We start from the raw sequence: 6,000 nt of genomic DNA on the forward strand, positions 1-6,000 counted from the left end.
TTTTCATTTTGTTAATGTGGTGTATCACATTAATTGATTTGCAAATGTTGTACCACCCTTGCATACCAGGGATGAATCCCACTTGATCATGGTGTATGATCTTTTTAATGTATTGCTGAATTCTGTTTGCTAATATTTTGTTGAGGATTTTTGCAACTATGTTCATTAGACATATTGGCCTGTAGTTTTCTTTTTTTGTGGTGTCTTTGTCTGATTTTGGGATCAGGGTGACAGTGGCTTCGTAAAAACTGTTTGGAAGTCTTCTCTCCTTCTGGATTTTTTGGAAGAGCTTGAGGAGAATAGGTGATAATTCTTTTCTGAATATTTTGTAAAATTCACCTGTAAAGCCATCTGGTCCAGGGCTTTTGTTTGTTGGGAGATTGTTGATTACTGATTCAATTACCCTGGTGGCAATCAGTCTATTCAGGTTTTCTGTTTCTTCTTGAGTTAGCCTTGGAAGGTTGTACGCCTCTAGAAATTTGTCCATTTCTTCCAGATTGTCAAATTTGTTGGCATATAGTTGCTCATAGTAATTTCTTATTTTTTTTTGTATTTCTGTGGTATCTGTTGTCACTTCTCTTTCATTTCTGATTTTATTAATTTGGGTCCTCTCTCTCTTTTAATGAGTCTGGCTAAAGGTTTGTCAATTTTGTTTATGTTCTCTAAAACCAACTCTTGGATTCATTGATATTTTGTATTGTTTTTCTGGTTTCTATTTCATTTATTTCTGCTCTGATCTTTATTATCTCCTTCCTTGTACTCCCTTTGGGCTTATTTTGCTGTTCTTTTTCCAGATCCCTTAAGTGTGAAGAATAACTGTTGATTAGTGATTTTTCTTGTTTCTTTAGGTAGGCCTGCAATGCTATGAATTTCCTTATTAGGATTGCTTTTGCTGCATCCCATAGATTTTGGGTTGTCGTGTTTTCATTTTTGTTTGTCTCGAGATATCTTTTGATTTCTTCCTTGATCTCCTGGTTGACCCATTCATTATTTAGTAACATGTTATTCAGCCTCCAGGAATTGGTGTGTCTTCCAGTTTTTTCCTGTACTTCATTTCTAATTTCATAGCACTGTGGTCAGAGAAGACAATTGGTATGATTTCAATTTTCTTAAATTTATCAAGACTTGTTTTGTGGCCTAACATATGGTCTATCTTGAAAAACGTTCCATGTGCGCTTGAGAAGAACTTGTATTCTGCAGCATTGGGGTGAAATGCTCTGAAAATATTGATTAAATCAAAGTGGTCCAATGTATCATTTAAGGTCGTTGTTTCCATATTGATTTTCTGTCTGGAAGACCTGTCCCTTGTTGTCAGAGGTATGTCGAAGTACCCTACTATGATAGTGTTACTGTTGATCTCTGTCTTTATGTCAGTCAATATCTGTTTTATACATTTAGGTGCTCCTATGTTGGGTGCATAGATGTTTACTAGGGTTATGTCCTTTTGTTGGATTGATCCTTTTATTATTATATAGTGCCCATCTTTGTCTTTTAATATGTTCTTCATTTTAAAGTCTATTTTGTCAGATATAAGTATTGCAACTCCAACTTTTTTCTCATTGCCATTTGCATGAAATATCTTACTCCAACCCTTCACTTTCAGCCTGTGTGTGTCTTTTGATCTGAGGTGAGTCTCTTGTATACAGCATATACAAGGGTCTTGCTTTCTTAACCACTCAGCCATCCTATGTCTCTTGATTGGAGCATTTAATCTATTTACATTTAAAGTAATTATTGATAGGTACATAGTTATTGCCATTTTTAAATTTGTAGTTAGATTGTTTTCATCTTTCTTCTATTTACAGAAGTCCTTATAGTATTTCTTGCAATGCTTGGTGGTAATAAATTCCTTTAGCTTATTCTTTTCTGGGAAGCTCCTTATCTCTCTATCAACTTTAAATGATAGTCTTGCTGGATAAAGCAATCTAGGTTGTAGGCCTTTGTTTTCCATCACTCCTGCCACTCCCTCATGGCCTCCAATGTTTCTGTAGAAAAGTCATTTGATAGTCTTATGGGAGTTCCCTTGTATGTAACCCTCTGTCTTTCTCTTGCTGCTTTTAGGATTCTCTCTTTGTCTTTAAGCTTTGCCATTTTAACTATAATGTGTCCTGGTGTGGACCTCTTTGAGTTTATCCTGGTTGGAACTCTCTGCACTTTCTGGGCTTGTATGTTGGTTTCCTTCATCAGGTTAGGGAAATTTTCAGACATTATTACTTCAAATATGTTCTCAATCCCTTGCTTCCTTTCTTCACCTTCTGGTATTCCTATGATGCACATATTGTTGTGCTTGATGTTATCCCAGAGGTCTCTTAAACCATCTTCATTATTTTTTATTTTTTCTTTCTGTTGTTCTGTTTGGGTGACCTCTGCTAACTTGTCCTCTAAGTCGCTGATTCAATCCTCTGCTTCATCTAACCTGGTGTTAATTCCTTCATGTGAGTTCTTTATTTCAGTAATTGTGTTCTTTAGTTCTAACTGGTTGTTCATTATGATTTCTCTATCCTTTTTTATGTCATCTCTAAGCTCCTTAAACATTCTTATCATCAGTGTTCTGAACTCTGTCTCTGATCGGTTGGTTACCTCTGTTTCATTTGGTTCCATTTCTGGAGATTTCTTCTGTTCTTTTATTTGGACAGTTCTTTTATTTATTTTATGTTTCTTTGTTTCCCCATTCTGGCTGACTCTCTGTGTTTGCTTCGATGTATTACGTAGATCCCCTAGAATTCTTAGTTCTTACTGGGTTATTTTATGTAGTATGTGTCTTTTATATTTGACTTGCACTACTTCGTTCTTCTCCTTTGCGTGTGCTCCAAAGGTGACTCTTGTGTTGTGTATATTGTCCTTCGAGTAATCCTTGCACAAGTCTCTTAGCTGTGCTGCGTGATGAGCAGAGAGTCCTTTGATGGGTTATAGATGTCCTGTTTGTGATAAAAACCGGAGGAGAACTCAAAAAGTGTGCCCCTCTGCTGCCATTTCTACGACGTCACTCCTCAATCACCCCCAATGTATATTCTTGCCTTCTTTGTCATAGATTAAGTGACTATATAGGTGTGGATTTATTTCTGGGCTCTCTATTTTTGGTTAAATTTATTCCTAGGTTATTTATTTATTTGTTTGTTTATTTGTATTGATGCTATTGTAAATGGGATTGTTTTCTTAATTTCTCTTTCTGATAGTTTGTTATTGGTGTATAAAATGTAACTGATTCCCAAATATTAATTTTGTATCTTGTTACTTTACTAAATTCATTTATCAGTTCTAATTGTTTTTTGGTGGAATCTCTGGGGATCTCTACAGATAGTATCATGTCATAGCACTTCCAGTACTATGCTGAATAAAAGTGGTGAATGTGGACGTCCTTGTCTTGTTCATGATCTTAAAGGGAATGCTTTTAGGTTTCCCCCATTAAGTATGTTAGCTGCGGGTTTGGTGTATATGGCCTTTATTACATACAGATATGTTCCCTCTATTCTCACTTTGCTGAGAGTTTTTAATGATAAATGGATGCTAGATTTTGTCAAATGCTTTTTCTTCATCAATTGATATGATCATATGATTTTTATTTTTCATTTTGTTTATGTGGTGTATCTTGTTAATTGATTTGCAGATATTGAACCAACCTTGCCTACTAAGAATAAATCCCCCTTGATTGTGGTGTATGATCTTTTTAGTGTATAGCTGAATTTGATTTGATAATATTTTGTTGAGGATTTTTGCATCCATATTCATCAGGGATATCGGCCTATAATTTTCATTTTTTTGTAATGTCTTTGGTTTTGGAATCAGAGTAATGGGGACCTCATAGAATAAGCTTGGGAACCTCCCTTTCTCTTGTATTTTTTGGAATAGAATGAGAAGGATAGGTGTTAATTCTTCTTTGCATGTTTGGTAAAAATCCCCTGTGAAGCCATCTGGTCTAAGACTTGTGTTTGGTGGAAGCTTGGTGATTACTGATTCGATTTCATCAGAAGTTATTGGTTGGTTCAGATTTTCTGTTTCTTCTTGATTCAGCCTGGAAGATTGTATGCTTCTAGGAATTTATGCATTTCTTCCAGATTGTCCAATTTGTTAGAGTATAATTGCTCATGGTGTTTTCTTAAAATCTTTTTGTATTTCTGTGGTGTTCATTGTCACTTCTCCACTTGATTTTCTGATTTTATTTATATCGGTCCTCTATTTTTTTCTTGATAAATCTGGTTAATGGTTTATCAATTTTGTTTATATTGTCAAAGAACCAGCTCTTGGTTTTATTGGTATTTTATATTTTTTTAAGCTTCTATTTCATTTATTTCTGCTCTGATCTTTATTATTTCCTTCCTTCCTTCCACTTTGGGCTTTGCTTGCTGTTCTGTTTTCAGTTCTCTTATGTGTAAAGTTAGACTGTTTATTTGAAATTTTTCTTGTTTATTTAGGTAGGCCTGCATTGGTATGAATTTCCCTTTAAGGACTGCTTTTGCTATGTCCTATTAGATTTTGGGTCATTGTGCTTTCATTTTTGTTTGTCTCAGGTATCTTTTGATTTTGATGTTTTCCTTAATCTCATTGCTAACCCATTCATTATAATAGTATATTAGTAGCATGTTATTTAGCCTTCATGTGTTTGTGTATTTTTCAGTTTTCTTTTTGTAATTGATTTCTAGTTTCATACCATTGTGGTTAGAGAAGACACTTGATATAATTTCAACCTTCCTAAGTTTTTTGAAACTTGTTTTGTGGCCTGACATGTGGTCTATCTTGGAAAATATTCTATGAATACTTGAAAAGAATGTATATTCTGCTGCTTTGGGATGAAATGCTCTAAAAATATCAGTTAAATCCATCTAGTCTAGTGTGTTATTTAAGACTGCTGTCTCCTCGTTGATTTTCTGTCTGGAAGATCTGTCCATTGATGTCAATGGGTATTAAAGTCCCCTACTATGATTGTATTTCTTAGAATATTTTTAATTAAAATTTCATTTATTAAAGTATTCCTATAAGATTTATCTAGACATATGTTTATTATGTATCACTCTTGTTCATTCAAAAAATAAAAAGGAAACCATATATAAGCAAAATAAATTGGTTAAAATATTCTTTAGATATATTCACATTCAGAGTCTAACACTCTGGATTACTTTTTTGTTTCACCCAATATCATCCTCAGTGACATGAGTGTTAATAAGGCAGCATTTCTTAAAAGAATGGCCCACTGTTGTCTCAGGGATATCTTCCAGACCACTAAAACCAATCCAGGTTTGCTGAGCATGTGCAGAGCCAACTACATTAACCATATTGTTTGGGCAATAGGCATAAGATGAGATGTTAAATAAGAGAAATGTACATTTTAGAATTGACAACGTATAGTACATTGCTTTTATGACACTCTGACATATTATAGTTTACATACATCAGCAATTTATCTATGTGAACAATTTGATCAAAATAAAGCTTTCAAATTGTAGAATCTTAACATTAGTGTGTAGCAAGATGGTGAATGATTGAGAAAATCATTTGCGACAAAGTTAATTTAGTTAAAAGTTAGTTATTTTTGTTGTATTTACCTTTTTTACAAAAAGCATATATTCTAAATTTGCTAATCTTTTCTGTAGTGATGTATGTCTGTCAGTAGTATGCTACTTAATAGATTTTTCTTGGGGAAAAAAAATCTCAGCCTTCTTTGTCCCTTCAAACTAAAGAATAACATTTAAACACTGACTGAGTGCTATGTAGAGAACATTTGAAAACAAATGTTTCAAAATGTTGCCATTGGTGTGAGTGTGTGTGTGTGTGTGTGTGTGTGTGTATGGAGGGTTGCTAAAAATTATGTAAATTTGTCATCTACAAAAAAAAAAAAAACCCTTGGAAACAATTTGCTACTTTGTTTCAATTTTTCAATTGAGTATTTCAGTGAATTTTGAATCCATTTGTTAAAAAAAAATGAAAATGCATCTGCTTCCGATTAGTTTGAAAGGTAACTAAATATTAGTAATTAGCTTGTATAATTAATTCATGGATTAGCTT

The sequence above is a fragment of the Rhinolophus hipposideros genome (assembly GCF_964194185.1).
Source record: "Rhinolophus hipposideros genome assembly, chromosome: 8".
Lineage (NCBI taxonomy): Eukaryota > Metazoa > Chordata > Mammalia > Chiroptera > Rhinolophidae > Rhinolophus > Rhinolophus hipposideros.